Here is a 21224-nt window from a genome sequence, read left to right on the forward strand (position 1 = left end):
CAAGCTGCTGTCTCTTCACATTGTAGAATTTATTTTGTTACAGAACTGTCAACTGTGGAGTCAAGAACCTTATTAATTAACTTTTTAAGTGACGTGCAGTTAGTGACAAGTTCAAACTATATCAGTTATTGATAACTTAGATTTGGGACTCTTAAGAAATAGGATGGATGTAAATGGTATTAGCACAGAAAATATATCTTTCAGTGACCATATAGATTTATGTAGAAATACATACATTAGTTCTAAAACATATCCTCTTACATGTGGCCTACGTTTTTAAATGTAAATATGTTTAATTTTCCAGCCAAAAATACAATATGTAAGGGATAAAAATCAGTGGTAGTATATTTATAAAATATTTTGTCTTACACTAAATATTTATACAAACTTCAAGACTACTCTTAAAATTCACGAAATAATAATGTTCACCATGTATGTGCATAATTATATGTGTCTATTTCTTCTTGCACAAGCATTACTGAATTGTTTGGATAAATGGTATGTCTCTCAGTCTATCATTAGATATCAGATATTATAATTGTTCTATTGAAGAACAGCATTGCTTAGTAAGAAAGTGTCCTCTTTCTCCAGAGCTACAGTGTCAATCAGGGTAGGCAACAGAGTAAGTATTTTTCTGTAACAAAAAGGGATGATAAATCAAATTATTCTCAGCCTGTGATTTGATCTGTCCTTCATTCTAAATTTCCTTTTTCATGTGGATTTGAGTCAGCCCATAATGTTATTTTAATTTAGTTTTTTGTATGTAATACATGCTGCCGTCAGGTAAATGTACTTGTCATGATTGAATTCAATAGATTGTAATGACCTTTTATCTTTATTGCAAAGCTTTAGATCATAGTAGGCAGGGCTGGCTTGAGCGGCTCCAGATTGGGAATGGGGCCTAATTGAAAGTTCTCATCAATCTTTAATGACAGCGTGATTATCATTGTTGAATGCTCTCTTCCATTTGCCTTTCCCCTTTCAGAGCAATTTTTACCACTTCACTGATGCTGGTTGGTGTGAAGGTTAAAGAAAGGCAAGATCTGACTTTCCTATTGAAACAGGTACAGGCAACACACAGCCACCCTGAACCCAGCTTCTCTGATGGCACCACGTCACGGCCAGTCCCCAAGGAAGACTCAGTGATGTTGCCGGGAGAGGGCGCTGAGCATGGTCGAGCTCAGCACAAGTGACACTTCACAAAATGGTGACCAAACGCAACAGGTTTGCAAAAAAATACAAACATAACAACAATAAGATTCAGATTCAGAAAAAGCAATTAGTTCATTTTGGTATTTCTGATTCTCATTTTTGGTAGACCATGCAGACTTCATAAAGGAAGTAATTAATAAACAGGAAGTCACTGCTATAATCATGCCCTTGTGTATTTGTATATGTGGATGCATATATCTGCATACTTATGGCTGACTAGATGGTGTTTTAATTTAGGTACTATTAGATTTTTTAAAGTGAAGTCTAAAAGAAATTGATCAAAATTTTTTATAAGTCCATCAGGGATCAGAAATATTTATACAGCATACACTTATCAGTGATCACATGATATATATTCCAATCCTTATGCTAAAAATGGCCACTTTGTATTTACAGGTTAAAACACATTTTTTACCTGTATCAGGTTGAATTTCACTATTTCTGCATTCGGCTGCAATAAACATTTCCCGAAGCCCTACGACAGTGTGCACCATTGTGAATAATGCATGCAACAAGAAGGCAGAGATTTTAATTGATAGCGATTAGTGAACTTTCTAAATCTGTAAAACTGCAACTGGGTTGCACTCCCAGTCAGTGCCAGTGCCTGTTTTTACACTCCAGCCTCTACTTAACAGAAAGCCAAGTGCATCAGCCTGCAGCTGCTGAGGCTGCAAACGCCAAAAAGGGGCTTTTGTTCCACCTACGGAGCCGTGGGAGGGCCGTTTTGTTCCGTCATTCCCAGCTTGTTTCCACTTTCTGTCTGATATTCTTACAATGGGGAGGAAGGGCTGGTGTTTGACAGAAGGATGTCCTGTCAGGTCCTTCTTGGGGAGCTGATGTCTGGATGGGGAGGAGTGGGTCAGGGAGTCACGGAGGAACAGTGTTGTGTCCATGTAGTGTACGTGGCCAAACAACACGCTTGAGATTTCATAATTAACAGCAGACCATGGGGAACATTTCCATACAGTGAGCTGTACTCCATGGAAGCGGAGGGGCTGAGCCATGCTAGGACCCACGGAGCTTTCTCAGGCAATAGTTTGCCCTGTATTTTAAAACTGTATTTCATAATTCAAGCATGCATATGTTTGAGTTTAAAATCCCTCTCGTGGAAATTGGCAAGCATTTTTATAGGCAGAAATTAATCCTATAAAATGATTAATCTTATAAAAAATATTAGGAATATGACAGAGCCCATAACATGTGAGAAAGTCATTTTCATACTGTAAACCCACGTTCTTAAATTTTAATTAAAAATAAAAATAAACGGAATGAGTACATTTTAATTTAAAATACATACATTTAACAAGATAACCCAGAATGAGAGTCCTAATGAGAAGAGAAAGTTCCCTTCTTTTGCTCTTAAACATGGTCAGGGAAGGACGCAATCAGGAATAATGGGTTATATTTTTATGGTCATTAATTTGAATAAAAATATGCATGGATTTGGAAAATCAGTGACCATCAGTTGGAAGACCGTCCTCAAGGACATCCATGGATGCGTGAGATCCCACCCGCTCCAGGCCGGGCCTTCTAGAAACAGGTGGAGGCTTCAGGAGCAGGCGTTCTGTTTTCCACATCTATCCTCACCATTTCCTTTCTTCTCCTCTAACAAGATCATTATTTAAAATGACTTGGGGCTTCCCTCGTGGCTCAGTGGTAAAGAATCTGCCTGCCAATGCAAGAGACACGGGTTTGGTCCCTGATCCAGGGAGACCCCACATGCCGTAAGCCCGAGCGCCGCAACTCCTGAGCCTGTGCTCTAGGGCCCTGGAACCGGACCGCTGAACCCGCGGGCCCTGGCGCTCCTGCTCTGCAAGGAGAAGCCCCGCAACAAGAACCCAAGCTCCGCAGCCAGAGAGCAGCCCCCCGCGTGCCCCAACTAGGAAAGAGCCTGCACAGCAAGGAAGACCGAACACGGCCAAAAATAAAAGTAAATAAAATAAAACTTTTATAAAATAAAATAATTTGGAGGAGCACTACAGCGCTTCTCTGTTCAGACCACAGATATGAGCAAGAGAGAAATAAAATAAGACTGAAGCCCGCGTGTCAGCCAGTTCCAGACTTCGATCGCTTTCGGTTTGGCGTCGTGCGTCAGGAGGTCGAGTCCGTGGAAAGGCCCTGCCGCCTCCTCCACCGCTTCAGGGTCCCTCGGGGGTCCTCCTGCCCTGGTGGCCACTCCTTCCGGGGGTCACCGTGGGGACTGCTCTCAGCGGCCACCCGCTCCCGGCTCAGGGCAGAGACTGGGGGAGACGGGCGCCCGGCAGGTGCTCGGGGTCCCGGCCTGGCCCTGGGGGGCGCTGGGCGGAGGCGGGGAGCTGGTGAAGAACTCTCCCCCCTCTGACCTGACGGCCCCGCCCAGCCGCCTCGCGGATTCTTGCATCAGCCAGCTTCACACTCGCACCCACCCTCAGGGCCAGGCCCGAGGAGGTCGGGCTGACCCTCACGCGCCTCCCTGCCCACACTCCAGAAGACACTTGCCCGCGGCTGGCTGGTGACCCCGTCCTCAGCCCTGGGCAGGCTCCCTACAGCAGGGCCCCCGAGGACTCCAGCTTGGCCCGTTCACCCGCTGCGCGCTGAACTGGGCTCATCAGCCCGCCCGCACCTCAAACCGACGCTTCCCACCTCCGACACAGCCTTAGCCAACTGTCTTGGGAATCGTGTTTTCCTGGAATCTCAGATGACCTAACCCGGCTAACTTCACCCAGCCTATTAGCCTCACTGTAGGTACATTTGACTTTCCAAGATAAAGGATATCATAAGTGCTTTATACTCTCAAGCACTCACTAGACGTAATAGATTCTCCACCAACTGGATGCTGTAATCAACTACTTAAATACCCTAGATAACTGGCCGGCCCTGGGGCCCACTTGACTTTTGTCCTGTTGACTAAATCGATGCCCCCAACAACCGCCGGGCGTTCGCCTCCCGGTGCTCCTCTCTGACCTGCACCACAGTGCAAACCCGGGCTGCATTGGCTTGCTGTGCACTGCAGGCCTCGACATCCCGCAGCACAGTTCCCCAGCCCCCCACCCCACTGCGAGACCTCTCCCCTGCACAGCGGGTCTGCACTCATTGGGAACGCAGTCCCTCCAAGCCCTCCGCATGCCAGCCCTCGCTGGACAGGAAGCCAGGCTGAGCCCCACGGTTATCCCAGCTCCTGTGAAAGTCATACCAGACACCGCCCGGCTCACCCCACCCTCTGTCAGCCTCAGTGGAGTGGTGGTCCCTATTGGGCTGAGAAACTCATGACCTTGCGGTCTCCCTGCATCCCTGCGTGCTTCTGCTCTCTCCTCCTCTGCACGACGCTGATAACTCTGTCTCCAGTGTGCCCCTCACCCTTCTCCCTCCATGTTTGCCTTTGCAGCTCCACGTCCTCCGGACTAGATGGTGGGGACACACAGGGCATGCATCGCCCATCCTCACTGACCCTGCTGCTACCAGCTGCCCACCCCTCTGATAGCAGTCCTCTTAGACTGAAGGGCTGCGTTTGTTGGTTTTATTTAGACACCGGCCAATGGTCCTTAACCTCAAGCCAACTGGCTCTTGGTCTTTCTCTTCAAGTCTCCTGCTGAGGCCACCAGAAATCTCATCGTGAGCACAGTGACAGTCCTCGATGACTCCTGGTGACTCCTTGGAGCCCTCGACACATCTTCTGCCCCTCCCTGCCCCCCAGGTCCCTCTGTCCCATCAGAGACACCCTCATGCTCAGGGAGGGTCTGTGGGTCCATGCTCCCAAGCTGCCTTCCCTTCCTCTTATTCTCCAGCGAGTGCATTCCTCGAAATTCATCCATTCCTGTTCTTCTCTCTCACTTTGTAGGAGAGAAATGGTTTACCCTGAAGGTTGAAACCATCACCTCAGTGCAGCTGAGCAAGAACAGCAACAATGAATAATATTGTTACCTAATATAATATTATCCAAATTTCTTTTATTCATGTGAATATCAAGACACCATGAAATTTGGAGATAAATGTTGTTATTTCTAGTAAAAATATTAATAATAAACACATTAGAAGAAGTTTTCTAAAACAGCCAAAAGTGAAATATATTTAAAGAATGGAGAATTTCATCTAAGGGTAAAATTTCGTGATGATTTTTAAAAACTCAAAGCCAATTTGGTAATGGCATCAGTTGAATCCATATTCCTAAGAAAATTTAATAAATATATTCCTCCAAATTAATAGTATTTCTCAAATAGCTATTAATTAGATGTGCAGGTTTGATATCTTCATTTTAAGCTAATTTGGCTGTTCTTTTTCATTTCTTACCAAAACCTTGAAGGTCACTGAAGATGCTAGTAGCTCCACGCAGATATGTTTAAAAACAGTTTCCGGGGCACCAGCTTGCCAGTGAGAAATCTCTTTGTGAGCAAAATAATCTGGGCCACATTTTATGCAGATGATAATTTGCATTGACATTGTATTTTTAAATAGCGGACTCCTGAACTAGCACACACAGACTCTCTGTCTATAATGTAACAGGGTTATGGTGCAAACACTGTTTCATGCCCCAGTGGGACTCAGGCCATCGGAAACATGCCCGCCCAGCAGTCACCCTTCCTGCTCCTCTCTCAGGAGGACTTGGGTCATCTCTTCACCATCAATTATTTCTACTCATGTACACTGATCACGACTTGGTTTTTTTGCTTTCGCACATTCGTATAATTTTATCACATCAGAAGAGGCCTTTTAAGTAACTTTACAGAGGAGAAGACAGATGTCTAGTCAAGTCTAACATCTTGCCTGAGAAAATCCATCACTAGTTGCTGTTTTCCAGTAGACATTTCATCTTTCCCTCCCGATATAGTTACCTGAGGGCAGATACCCCCAAAGGACCTTGGGAAAGCCTTTTCAATTCCACAAAACATTTTCAGTCAAGGTGGGAGAATTTAAAAGGGCAAATCAAATATCATTACATCACACCATGGCAATGAATGAAATAACAGGCAGATTTGGGAAAATCGTGTCTATCCCGCTCATGTTATTAGTCAAAATGCTGTGTGCTCAGTCCCGTCTCTTTGTGACCCCATGAAGCCCTACAGGTTCCTCTGTCCATGGGATTTTCCAGACAAAAATACTGGAGCGGTTTGCCATTTTGTACTCCAGGGGATCTTCTCAACCCAGGGATGGAACCCACATCTTTTGCATCACCTGCATTGGCAGGTGGATTCTTTACCACTAGCGCCACCTGGGAAGCCTGTGTTAGTCAAAGTATCAAGATATAATTAACATGGTGAATTTTAGCCAAAGGAAAGTTCCTAAGCTGTGTTTCTTTGATCCTTAAAAAGTGTATGGATTAATTTTAGGATTTCTACAAATCCTCCGAAATTAGACTTGAATTTTCTGTTTAAGTGTGTCTTTTCTGAAGGAAGGTTGTTTGCTGTCATCAGATGTTTGAAAGGGTGTGTGAACCAAAGATAACTCAGAGTCCATTGATTATTAACACGTCTTAAAAGGAAGAAAGCCCCTTTTAAGACAGGTAGGGCCGTTTCCCTCTCCAGGACACTCTCTGGCACAGCCTGAGGATCTTCACTCACCACTACCTTTGTAAAGACGCAGAGGAGGACTGTTTGGGGTCACCAAGGCAGGGGGATGCTAAAAACAATCAAAATCAAAAGATAAAGTGTGACAAATTCCAGAGGAAGAAATCTGATAAAATTAAAGTGTAATAGACACTTCAAACTGTGTGATCTGACCTAATAAGTTATTAATAGGGAACCATTACTTCTCATACATTTTTTATCAGGAAGGCATTGCCTTTTTGTCAAGATTAGTGGATTATAAAATATTTGTGCTACACAATATAAATGACCCTACCTATTAATAAGTCTCTAGAAAGATATGCTTAAATTGAATTACATTAGGAAGAGAAGTGCCAACAGAAAATTAGGCATAATTAATGGGAACCCATAAATAAACCAGAGATGGGGGAAAGGACATCCTTCCCATTGATCATTTTGAGAATTAATTGCCGATATGCTCTAATGACACCCCAACTATTACTGTTTGCATAAGGGCTGCTCCATAGAAGGTGAAATTCACGTAGCCATGAATATGGATTAAAATTTATAGCTGGAAGATAACTCAGTGGTCACATGCCTCTAATTAGCAGGCATAATTTTGAAGAGCTAAAAGCTGCCTCTTCAAACACAGCTTGTATTTTGTTTCACTAAAGCAGGATGGTGGTTTCCCTTGAATGGAATGCAGGCAGCTCCCCGCCAAGTTTGGAGGAAGGCTACGGAGGTGTCTGTCCAGTGCGGTCATGTGGGTGCTATCACTTTGTTATTTTCCGTGGTCAGAGCCAGCAGTTCACTTGGAGCTGCAGTCCTGAGAGGTACAGGCAATTACCCCTCATGTAATGGGTGCGGCGAACTGAGGTACATGGAGGATGAGCCCCCTCTTCTTCATGTAATGGGAGCTGTGAACTGAGTTACTTGGAGGATGAGGCCCCTGGACCATCTCCATTGCAAACCTATGTAAGGTTTCCTGATGTCCTGGACCATGTCCACCATTCCTCGAAGCAAACAGTTCCACGTTCCTGATTCAGGCACAAAGTAGCCACTCTCTTGGCTCATTTAGGTTTGGATCTTTGAGGCTGTAGCATGCTGATTCTATCATTGCCTCTATTATTATTATTGTTATTTGTTTAAAGTAGTCAGCATCCCATGGTGCATCTTTCCTTTTGCTCACAGTAAGCAAGGCTAATTAAAAAATGCCCAACATTCAATTTAAAATATTTGCCAATGCAAAACAAATAAAGCTAATCAACCTCTTACTTGTGAGTCCACATTATTAGTGCAAAGCAGATGCATTAAAGCAAGGATCAGGGTCAGACAGAGGAGAAGATAAGCCAAGTGGCTCCAGAGCCCCGACACCCAGTGAGGTGGTCCCCGGGGAGATGGGCCCTACAGGAGGCCGAGCATCACAGGCACAGAATCCACCAAGTGGGCAGAGATGGGAGCCTCAGGGGATGTTCACAGGCACACTTGTATCAAAGTTCCTGAAAACTCACCCTAGGAAAACGTATCTGCCACAGTTCCTAATGTCCTAAAAATGCACTCAAGTTATTAAGAGAAAGAAGCTCAAACCATTTAAAACTCATACGTAAATTGTAATTGAACCATTTCCTCCAACAATTCTCAAAATCCTCCCAGAGGAGCACTTATTAATATTTCTCTCTATCATCTTAGGTCATCAAGAAATAAATATTTATTTTTATTCTTTACTTGCTATTTCTGTTTCTCCATTTATTCTTTTACTTAGATCTCTTAAATAAAATATCCAGTTTTTCCCTTCAAAAATAGTTTTATTAATGCAATCTCACCTACTAAGCTTGGAGAGAAATCTCTGTGTCTCTAGGCTGCCAGGCACGGTTCCATCTTTCCATGGCCATAGAACTAAGGAACACACTCTCATTTTTTCACATTTTTGTAGAATGAAGGGATTTAATTAGCTACTTACCTTCAATGCTCATATCGAAGCTTTAAAACACAGCTAGTTACCAGCTACTCAGGTGTTTTCTTCTGTCCTTCCTAATTATAAGAAAGCATGCACTGTTGCATTTCAGAGGGATTGTACGCTATTCTCTATTCACAGGTAAGAAAACTCAAGTAATAGCAGCCACGTGGGTGAGGATGTGTGGGGAGGACACAGAGTAAGGACAGGGGGGTCGCTTCTCAGCCATGACCTCTGCTGTCTTCCCCTCCACATCCATGAGGAGCTCCTCTGAGCCCAACTCTCTAAATGTTGCTCTTTCAACTACAGTCTGAACACAAGTGGGTAAAACTTCCTTTTCCTTAGTATAGCAGAGCCAGGATGCCATTCCCAAAATACCTTTATTACAAAGAATGAAAGAGCAAAAGTGACTTAACTACAGGATATGCTGTCATGTCGTGTTGGTGTTCAGTCACTAAGTTGTGTCCCACTCTTTGGGACCTTATGGACCGCAGCACGCCAGGCTTCCCTGTCCTTCACTGTCTCCTGGAGCTTGCTCAAACTCATGTCCATTGAGTCAGTGATGCCATCCAACCATCTCATCCTTTGTCATCCCCTTCTCCTCCTGCCCTCAATATTTCCCAGCATCAGGGTCTTTTCAGATGAGTCAGCTCTTCACATCAGGTGGCCAAAGGATTGGAGTTTCAGCTTCAGCATCAGTCCTTCCAATGAATACTCAGGACTGATTTCCTTTAAGATTGACTGGTTTGATCTCCTTGCTATCCAAGGGACTCTCAAAAAGTCTTCTCCAGCACTACAATTCAAAAGCTTCAATTTTTCAGCACTCAACCTTCTTTATGGTCCTGTTCTCACATCCATACATGACTACTAGAAAAACAGGTCATATGGTTGACATCATCATCCCTCAACCAAAGTCAAGAGGGCTCTACTTCACATGTGCCAGGAGAACATGGCAGCACTCTTCAGGATACAGAGTCCAGGACACAAAAATGACTCTATTTACCCACAAAGAAATGTTAAACCCCAGTGGCTTCCTTACTCCCAGTTTCTTGGCTGCTTCTCCTCCTCCAGAGCACATTTCTGCTCTGGGAGATTCGGGGATCTGTCCACATCTACTTCTCTAGAGATTCCTATTACCCAGTTTGCTGGGTGTTGTCAAGAAACCTTTGGTAACTTTGAAATGCTTGTCAAACAGCATTCAGCTGCAGACAAGTATTTCAACATCTTCTACATGAAAGACACTGAATTCATCTTCTCTGGTTCCCGAGGTTCATGAGCAACCTGGTACCTCAGGTGTAGACAGACTCACTTCCAGTCCCCTGGGAGGCTAGCAGTGGCATCTGTGGCAGATTCCTATGGCTGCCTAGCAAATCCACACACCGAGTGGCTTACAACATCCATCCTCCATGGACAGAAATCCATCCTCCCTGGCTCCAGAGGCCAAAGGACGCTACAAGGTGTCCACGGGCTGGTTCCCTTCAGAGACTCTGAGGGCCATCGGGCCCATGTCTCTTCAGCTGCAGGCACCTCCACGTGTCCTCAGCATGTGGACGACCCTGCAGATCCTGCCCAGCCGTGCCCTGGCCTGCGTCCTGCTCCCTGCACATCCTCTCCCATCCTGTCTGGTCACGAGGACACCAGCCATCGGATCAGAGCCCACCACAATCCATGGTGACCTCATTTTGACTCAGTCAAATCTGCAAAGACCCTGTTTCCACATAAGCTCACAGGGTTCTGGAGGGACGTGAACCTGGGGTGACATTGTTCACCCCATGACGGGAATCCTAAACCTCCTTAGGTTCCAGCTCTCACAGCCTCGGCTTCCTTGTGTGTCCAGTGTTCAGGCTGAGATGCTTGCTTGTTTCTTCCACGTGTGTGGGTTTGTGAATTCCTCTTCTCTTGTGCTTTTAAGGTCTTGTCCAGCAGAACGAATGAAGCATCAACTCAAAAGGGCATACTGGCCAGCACCCCACAAAGTGGGGTGACCTTTCCATAGGGTGACCTTGCTTGTATTCCTGGTGGCTCAGATGGTAAAGAATCTGCCTGCAATGCAGGAGGCCTAGGATAGATCCCTGGGTCGGGAAGATCCCCTGGAGAAAGGAATGGCAACCCACTCCAGGACTGCCTGGGAAATCCCATGGAGAGAGGAGCCTGGCGAGCCACAGTCCATGGGTTGTAAACGCTCAGACACGACTGATCGACTAACACTTTCACTTGACCTTGCTTGAAACTCTTTAGCAGGAGCCCTGTTGGTTGTTACATATTGCAGATAAAATGTCCCCAAAGAGCCCATTAAAACCAGTTAATAAATAATGTTACTAGCACTGCAGACTGTCCTTTTTCCATTCTTGCACCGTATTAGCAAGTTTTAACCTCAAATACATCAAGAAAACTCCTCCCCTATATGTCCACTGTGAAAAAAATATTTATGACATAGATTTCATTTATTAGAAAGGCATTTTTTCCAAATAGAAAGAAAAAGATATTTGCATTTTACTTTATAAGTTAGGTCTGAATTTTACCCTGTATTCCACATAGGAAGAAATATAATATCTGAATTCAGTGATAACATGTATGAACAAGCTGTTGCTGAACTTTACATCAGCTGTGTCTCAGTCCATTCAGAGGCACTGGTGGGAATTCTCCCAGTGGTCAGGACTCAACACTTTCACCCCCGTGGCCCAGGTTCAATCCCTGGTTGGGGAAAAATATCCTGCAAGCCATCAAGTACAGACTAAAAAAAAAGAAAAGAAAAAGCACTTTGATATGGAAATAACTCATCTCCTCTCTGCAAAGAAAGAGCATTAAAAAGCTCAGCATCTTGAGTGAGGGGACAGAGTTACTGACCAGGGAGGCCAGGCTTCAGAACCTGGTCTTTGGGGCTGAAACTCCCTCCTCCAGGTCAGACCTCTGCTTTCTGTCTACAGTATTTGTTTGGAGAACAGGGATTTTTTTCCACTGGTGCCTGACTGCCATGAAACTGTCATCCATATTGTTAGATATTGAACTCAAATATTAATGTTAAAACATCTGAGGAATAGAAGAATTTAGAACATGTTTTAGGAGGGTTTTCTCTGAGGGCTGAAGTCATTCATGACTTTTATTTTCTTCTTTTGGCTTATCTCTGTGTTCCAAATCTTTCGCAAGAAGTAAGCATTGCTTTGAATAAGAAAAAAAATGTCCAATTAAAAGCCCCTCCAAATTGCACTGAAGCATGTAAATTATCATATGTGAAACGAATCGCCAGTCAAGGTTTGATGCATGATACAGGGTGCTCGGGGCTGGTGCACCAGGATGACCCAGAGGGATGGGATGGGGAGGGAGGTGGGAGGGGGTTCTGGAAGGGGAACACATGTACACCCATGGTGGATTCGTGTCAATGTAAGGCAAAACCAATACAATATTGTAAAGTAAAAAAAAAGATAAATAAATAAATAAATAAATAAAAAGCCCCTCTAGCAATTTCCCTGTCTGATTTGGCTTCCATGTGGCAGCGGGGCTTCTACTTGTCTGGTCTCCCTCCCCTGTGAGTCGATGCCATCTTCAGTCCATTTTCCGGGCTTTTGCTCAGCCTCCCTGGGGAAGATGGTTGGGAAACAGGCTCCTTGAGTGCACAGCCACCAGCCCAGCCATCGCCAGAGTGCTGCAGGGCAGACCTGCCTCCCGGGGTCTGCGTTCCGGCCAGCGCCGCACAGCCGGGCCCAGGAGGGCCGCTGCGCGTCCAGCTCTTTCTGCAGGGCTCGACAATTGCAGAAACACCAGCGATAAATATTAAATAATAACTTTGTGCCAGACCACTGGGAAAATGAAGTGAGCATTCATCAGCGTTCCTAATTCCCCTCCACCCCTGCTGTGAGTGGTCCAGCGGCCCAGCCCCAAACAGCAGAGGGAAGGAGCAGGCACAAAGGTGCCAGGGCCCTTGCCGAGCCATTTGAGGGCTGATTGCAAGGTCCACGTGGGCTGCTTTATTTAGGCCTCTGCATTCTTTTGTTTCCTTCTGCATTTCTATTTAGGTGATTCAAAAGTGGGAAAACAACATTTATAAGCCTCCATCAACACACACGTACAACCTCTCCTGGGAAGACACAGTTTGTGTTTCTTTTCTCTTTATAGGAATCAGTGCATACAAAAATAACTTTATATCTAAAAAGGCACATGTATGCACACTGCCGTATTTAAAATGGATAAGCAACAAGCACCTGCTGTGGAGCACAGGGAACTCTGTTCAGTGCTACGTGCCGGCCTGGAGCAGAGGGGAGGGACGGAGGCATGGATACATGTACACGTATGGTTGAGTCCCTGAAACTATCCCAGCATTGCTAATCAGCTATACCTCAATACAAAATAAAAAGTTAAAGTTTGAAAAAAATATTAAAAATAATAAAAAATTAAAATGCACATGTAGCTGCCACTCCCCCACCCCCACCAATGCAATCATCTAAAAATATCAAACTGGTATTTAGAGGTTCCTCTTCAGGAATTTTGAGAAAAGAATAAAGAAATTATCTGCGACAATTTTTATCTTTTTAAATAGTAGATCTGCTCCCTGGTAAAGATCAGTATAAAGGATCCTAAGTATTTACAAGTGTCCTGGTTTGAAATCCTCTCTTCTCTGATCTTGGGTCCACTGCCCTCTGGTGGACGTTCCTTGAGGTGCAGCCCGGGATTCCCTACATTCAGGTCAGAAAGAGCTGGGCCCCCTCAGCTCTGAGCCTTGTCTCGTCCACCTGGCTTTTCCTCTGAATTATAGGTTTTCTCTGTAGAAGTTGATTTCATCTTCCTTTCTCTTACATGTAGATTTAGACACTTGAACAGAGAATATTATCTTTCAGCTGAGAAGTCTCAAGAATGATATGAATACCACAATTGTATTGAGATAATGCTTTCAGCAAAAGAATTATTCTTGTAGGTTGCATAACTATGTTTAATTAGTTAGGTTTAATTCCATAAACTATGCTGGGGAAAATATCAAAAATGCAACTCATGTTGACCCATGACAAACAATCACATTTTTGCAAAATGACAAAGAAGTTAGTAGTGACTAGACTATGACACATTTCAAATGGATTTCTGTTTCAAAACTTTGACTAATCATTACGTTTCTGTACAAACATGGCTGTCCTCTGTAACTCATATGAAATGATATACAAAGACAACTGCTTCAGGATGAGAAGTGAGGGTTTCTCAGGCCACCAGAATGCTGGGCACTTCGTTGCTAAGAGGAGATGAGATGGATGACTTGATTCAGGATTTGGCCCAGAAAATGAGAAGAAAACACTAGCAATGATGCATATTTAAAGACACTTGGGTTCAAATTTGCACCGACAGAATTTAGGGAATTTCTTGCCGGAATCTATGTCAATAAATATTATCTAAATGAGCAAACGAACCCACCCAATCTTTTGAACTTCTGCTTAAAAATGTGGAGTTTCTTAACCTCCGTATTCAGCCCTGAGCATTCTGAGGTTGTTCAGGCACCTCTAGTGCAGGGATGCCCCCTCGTCCATGATCCGGGTCGAGAAGCACAACCTTTGCCGGTGGACACGAGATGGATTTGACGCATGAAATGAGGCTGCCTAGGGCAGCACAGCACTTCCCAGCGTCCAAGGCAGGCTCGGGTCTCTGGCTCCTGAGATGGGGCCCTCAGTAACCCTGGTGGAAGCTACATGAACGCCTTGTCTACAGAGCGGGGACCCTCCACGCCTGCTGTGTGAAGGCTGCTGCAGAAGACTCTGTTCACATGCAGCAACGAGGCTCGTTCCCCTGATGCGTCCATCACAGGCTGCAACCTGGGAGCCTGGCGGAGTCCAGGGAACATAGAAAGCTCTCAGTAAGTCAGGCCTGGTTCCTCTTCTTTCCCCATCCACTGCGCCCTCCCCTGCACTCTTTCCAGTCAATGTGCCCCCTCCCCATTCCAGCAATGTCTTCCTCCCGTCTTGGACTTGCTGTTGTCTGCTCAGAGCTGACAGCTCAGCTCCGGGCGCCCTTCCCTGGGGAGCACTCCCCCCCCATCCTGCTGGAGCACTCCCCCCTCCCCTCCACCCTGCTGGGGCACTCCCCCCACCCCACTCCCGGCCCCTCAACCTGCTGGAGCACTAGCTCCCTCCCCTCCATCCTGCTGGAGCACTCCCCCCTGCCCCTCCATCCTGCTGGAGCACTCCCCCCTCCCCTCCATCCTGCTGGAACACTCCCCCCCAGCCCCTCAACCTGCTGGAGCACAAGCCCCCTCCCCTGCCTCCTGCTGGAGCACTCCCCCACCATCCTGCTGGAGCACTCCCCCCTTCCCTCCATCCTGCTAGAGCTCTTCCCAGCCCCCAGCCCCTGGGCTCCCCGGAAGCAGTTTCACACTCTCCTAAAATCACTCACCTCTCTCACCAGCATGCAGTTCTTTAAGGGCAGTGTTTATATACCTGCTGGTTCTATACAAATACCAAGGTATTTGATTCTCCACCAGCAACTCCTCGTGTAAGAAGCATGTTTAAAACACATGTTAAGTGTGTGATCAATGGGCAAGTTGATGTTTTCTTGCTAGTAGTTTAAGAAAGCATTGATGAAAAGTACACCTAAGGAATAATCTCCCCAACAGTGAATAATTGCCCGGTGAGATTGGTGCTCTGAAGCAAAGGACTGAGTTCTGGGGATGGGGGGAGCGGCCCCCACCCTCCGGGCAGGAAAGACCAGGCTGTGGTCAGGACGGGGCAGTGAGGGGCTCCAGATGCGGGCAGTGGTCCATCCTGGCACGGACCTGCATGGATGCTCACGCTCAGTCTTCTTGGGGACTAGACTCTGTTCTCAATACACATTGTCCTCTCTTGTCCTGGAGAATCTTCCTTGTTCCCAAGTCTACACTGACATTGAAGTCCCCATTCCAGCCTTTGTTAACGTCCATACAGCCGGTCTTCCCTCATCCTCCTACTTTTAAACTATTTCTTTCCTTGTGTCTCAAGCGAGTTTCCTGCGGAAGTTGATAGCCAGGTTGTGCCTTTTAACACAGTTGATGATTTCAGTCTGTTAACAGTTATGATGAGATATTCACTCTGATGTAATTAATGATACAGTTTGAGTAAAATCTACCATCTTGGTGGCATATCTATTCCATCCATCATGCATTTCTTTTTCTCTTCTTCTGCCTTCACTTGGGTTAACTAATTGTTATGATTTCATTTTATCTCCAACCCTGACATTATTTATACTTCTTTCTTTTAAAGATTCAAAAGTTGGCTAGATGTTACAATATGCATCTTTAATTAATCAGAGTCATTCTACATCAGCATTGCTCCACAGATGATGCAAGGATCTCAGGACAGTGGTCCTTGCTCAGTTCAATTCAGTCATATCTGACTCTTTGTGACCACGTGGACTGCAGCACTCCAGGCTTCCCTGTCCATCACCAACTCCTGGAGCTTGTTCAAACTCAAGTCCATCCAGTCGGTGATGCCATCCAACCATCTCATCCTCTGTCGTCCCCTTCTCCTCCCGCCTTCAATCTTTCCCAGCATCAGGGTCTTTTCCAGTGAGTCAGTTCTTCACATCAGGTGACCAAAGTATTGGCATTTCAGCTTCAGCATCAGTCCTTCCAATGAATATTCAGGACTGGTTTCCTTAGGTCCTTGTTCTGGTGGTGGTTTAGTCACTAAGTTGTCTCTGACTCTTGCGACCCCATTGACTATAGCCCTCCAGGCTCCTCTGTCCATGAGATTCTCCAGGGCATCTTCCCAACCCAGGGATCAAACTCAGCTCTCCCACATTGCATGTGGATTCTTTACCGTCTGAGCCACCAGGGAAGACTCTAAACGCTCCTTCTGTGATGTAGTTCCCTCTTATCCATGGAGGGCACACTATAAGGTTCCCCAATGGATACTTGAAACCACAGAGAGTACCACACCCTGCGCACACTATGTTTTGTCCTGTACTAATGGGATGGTCACAGGTAAAAGGTGGGGAAACAATGAGTCCTGACCCAGGTGGGACAGAGCAGGGCGGTGTGAGATTTTATCATACAGCTTGAACATCGTACAACTTGAGATTTATGAATAGTTTATTTCCGGAATTTTCCATTTCATATTTTTGGACTGCTGTTGACCTCGGGTGACCTCGGCCTTGCAAACCAAAACTGTGGGTAAAGGGGACTTGTGTACATTTAGTTTTAAAAATTTCTGCTATGCTCATTAATGTAGCAGAGTGTTTGTGTGTTTTGAGAGAACAATATGATCCGTTTCCTGGAGGAGGGCATGGCACCCCACTCCAGTACTCTTGCCTGGAGAATCCTGTGGACAGAGGAGCCTGGCAGGTTACAGTCCATGCAGTCACAGAGAGCTGGACAAGACTGAAGCAACTGAGTATGCACACATTTTGCTTTTATTTATATATACACCTTGCCCACAAACCCCAAATATTCAACTTTACCTTTGATGTTAAATTCAGAAACAGCGTTGCAACTCATGAATTCTCTCCTTTCACATCAAAAGCACATGCATGCGCTTGGACCTAAAAGAGACTCTGGTGAACATCTCATTACCCTTCAGGATAACTGAATCTTACCTTGCGTAGAATAAGTGTTGTAATATGTTATGCTTATTGCAGGATTTTGTTTTCTTCTGAAAATGCACGCAAGAATCAAATTTTTAACCAGTCACTTGCTGAAAGGCAGCCTTCCAGTGTTCCTGCCGTCTCTCCTGCCCGGATGGCCCCACAGACACTGATGACACCTGTCCAGGCGGTAGGATGAGGTGATGCTGAAGAAGTCCCAGGCTTTCCTCCACCGCTGCTAGGCCCTCTACCACAGGGGCAGAGCCCAAGTTCAAGAGTTGGCTGGGATCAGATTGACCCGATCTGATGGAATAATTTTTGTCAAGAAATCAATTGTCTTTCACCTACAAGATCCCAGTGATAAGGTCAAGAAAGCATGTTCATCAGCTTCTGTGACCTCTGAAATGTATGTATCTGTGGACTTCTGCTTCCATGAGCACACGAGAAGCAGGTGCCCCTGTCGATCAGTGTCATTTTTCTTTCCATATGTGTGAGCCCTTCTTGCATGAGAAGCAAAAGGCAAAATTATCTCCCCAAACAAAGTAGCTTCTGGATGGTGTGCAATTTAAAGGGCCTTAACTCTTTGACAGTTAAACATCAGTGTTAAAGTGTTTCTCTCTCAGGGCCCGTCCGCCCGCCTCCAGGCTTCATTTATGGTCAATTTGGTAATTCGGGGCCAGTTCATCTTTTCTTAGCTGTTGCTACTTCTGTGTTTTGTTTATGCTAATTTCCGTGTTCACTTTAATGGCACTTGCTAAAATTCCAGAGCCGCTGATGGAATAAAACGGTTGTCCCATTCTTATCATTTTCAATATTGACAACTTCTCTTACATATGCAAACACCTTTTCCAGGCTCACCATCTTTATAAGCTGCCACCAATTAATTTTCTGTCAGCTCTTTAAGTCATACTCCTAAATAGGAGTATGAATTTTTAATGGAAAACTTTGAACTAAATTAGTTCTTAAGAAGAGAACAAGAGGGATAACTCTGGCAGGGCCCTCTTGGTCTCACCTTCATCGGGAGATTCTGTGTTTGAGTTACAGGATCTGGATTTTACTTGTTTATACAGGCACAATCGGTACCTTCACGGAGTTAATGAAGCAGGCAGAGAGTGTGCCAGAGGGAGTCTTCTTTGTTTCCATTTTCCAAATTTTTGTTTATATTAATGAGGATTTCAACCAAGTGTAAGTTATTATCATTATTTTAGTTTTCCTTAATTTGGACTTCCTTAATAGCTCAGCTGGTAAAGAATCCACCTGCAATGCAGGAGACCCTGGTTCGATTCCTGGGTCGGGAAGATCCACTGCAGAAGGGATAGGCTACCCACTCCAGTATTCTTGGGCTTCCCTTGTGGCTCAGCTGGTAAAGAATCTGCCTGCAATGCAAGAAGCCTGGGTTTGATCCCTGGGTTGGGAAGGTCCCCTGGAGAAGGGAAAGGCTACCCACTCCAGTATTCTGGCCTGGAGAATTTCTGGGTTGCAAAGAGTCAGACATGACTGAGCGACTGTCACTTACAACTTACTTTTTAAATTTGGTTTAGGTCTCTGTTATTCAATGACTTTTTTCCCCAAACAACATCAAAGATCAGCTTCAAAATTTATGTCCCTTAAAAGATACTGTGACTCCATTCCCTAAGCTTTTCCCCTAAATTTAGTGAGCCCTATTTCCTCTGAAGAAAAGTATTCTCATATATTCCTTTTAATAATTTGAATGAAAACAATTCAGGCCATGTTTACAGAAAAATCGACAAAGGACTAAAGACACAAGGGAAAACTCCCACATCATGAAAATAGAGGTGTAAGGTCTGAGTTGGTGTCTCAATGGGTGAGGAGTATGGAGAGCTCCTGCAGTCTCATCAGTCACTTTCCAGCTGATTTTAAGAAAGCTGAGAGTCAGCTGTGTAATGAAGATAACGTTTATGAGAAGATAAAACCTTTCTTAGAGGGGACGGACACTACCAAAAACTATCTTTACTTCAGTTTTTTTTTTAGGAAAATCATTGCATTTTTACTGCTCAAAATGGAAACCATTTATGATGAGCTCTTTTGGCTATCTTGGGGACACATAGTTCTTTTTTTATTAACTTTTTTCAATTTGTTGACAAAAAAGGTGTAACAATCCAATATTCATAAGTCGAAGACAAAAATACAATTTTACATGATACACTACCTAATTGTGGAAAAGGCATGTTCCTGCTAGCTAAATAAAAACTGTTTTAAATAGCATATTGGATAGGTCAGGCACTTCAGTGTGATCTGAGCCGCTCCTGGCCTGATTAGCTTAATGGGATCTGATATGTTCTCATACCCATCAATCACGTTATATCCATGTCAAGATCTATGTTCCAGATTAACGGTACAGGCCTATCTATGATTGGTCAGTTATCTTATGAACGATTCATTTCTCTCACTGAAATTCATCTCCTAAGTTTCTCATATTGAAATTGTGACTAAAAATTCCGTTGACAATGTCTTCCTTGGAACAAAGGCATGCTTCACTTTCCTCATTAAGTATTAATACCGTGAGTTCCAGGTGCCTCTAACAAGAGGATGAAATAACATTAATGCATATTTAATGCATAGTTAGATAATACTAATATCTAGAGTCTGATGTCTCTGGTTGTGACCTGACAGTTTCCATTTAACTAAATGCATGTTTTCATCATCTCGCCGCCCTTCATAGGCTATTTGTTTTCAAGTAAAATGAAACTTCTCCCGGCGATTCCTACAGCATCCTCCACTGACCTTCTCTGGGGCTCTCAGTCTTAGCTGTGTTTGGGGCACGTGGCCCTGTTAATGTGCACTTTCTGCAAGAGTTGGGTGAGTCTGTCCTGAATTGCACTATGTCAGTTTCCTGGCACTGCCATCTGTAATTACGGAGGTCTTTCCTTATGACCGGGCACCACATTGGTGTCTTTCCATTCTTGAGAAGCAGCTTCTATTCTTGGAGATGCACATTCACTTCCTTCAATTCCTGCTCCATCAGGACACTTGGATGATTTTGTCCTCAACCTTGTAATTTAATGCCCTTAATTTACACCAAAATACATGCTTTAGAACTTTTCATTTCTTAAGTCAACCAAAACACACTAATTGACAGGTGAGAACTAACTCTGGAAAGTGATTTGTTGATGTGGTTAAAATCATTCACAAGTCATCGACAATTCAGTCCATGAAAGTCATCACCTTTTTTTGAGGAGTTTCTGTTCATTTTATTTTATTTTATTTCCATAGGAATCAGGGACCTCATATCTTTCCCAGAAAACGCAATGTAATATAGGAAGTTCTTAACCCAAATAACATGGTTTTATTTTTCCCCTTTCAGTTCAAACTATACTTTTTAAATTGACTTATTTGTAGAAATTAAAAAAAAAAAAAAAAACGTTAACTATCATCACCTTGCCCCAAATGTTGTTATATGATAATCATCCCCAAAATGTTGCTATATGGTAATCATCTTCTATTATGCAATGCTTAGTAGATTTAAATAAGTTAATTTCCAAAAATACCTTGAAATTCTTTAAATTCCACGTTTGCCTTGGAGAATAGTCTTAAAGTGTTGTCATTTCTAACTTTAAGGGAGGAAAGATTTTTAAATCCCTTTAATTTACACAACAAAAGCCAGTTAGTTACTTTTACAAACATTTTAAGGAGATACGTTTCAACTACTTCACACAATGTATTAATACCTTTTTATTATTATATGATGAAATTCGAAGCATATTTTATTGAAGAAAAGCATATGATGCAAGATTTCAGGGTGCTATTTCACTTTTTAATTTATTTTTAAATAAAAATGCCTTTTATTTATCATTTTATTTATTGTTTTACTTTCTTTCTTTGCAAATGATGTTTTTCCTAGGAGACTGTGCCAATGCTGAACTAAAATAGAAAAATATTCCAAAGTTATCTGAAGAGTTCATAATCTTTTTTCCTGTTATGGATAGGTTTATTATTGATCTCATTTTCCATGTGCTTTTTCAAAGTTGAAATCAAATAATTTGCCACTTTTAAAAATCAGTATTTATCTT

The sequence above is a fragment of the Giraffa tippelskirchi genome, chromosome 14 (genome assembly GCF_054371585.1).
Source record: "Giraffa tippelskirchi isolate mGirTip1 chromosome 14, T2T-mGirTip1v1.2.pri, whole genome shotgun sequence".
Taxonomy (NCBI): domain Eukaryota; kingdom Metazoa; phylum Chordata; class Mammalia; order Artiodactyla; family Giraffidae; genus Giraffa; species Giraffa tippelskirchi.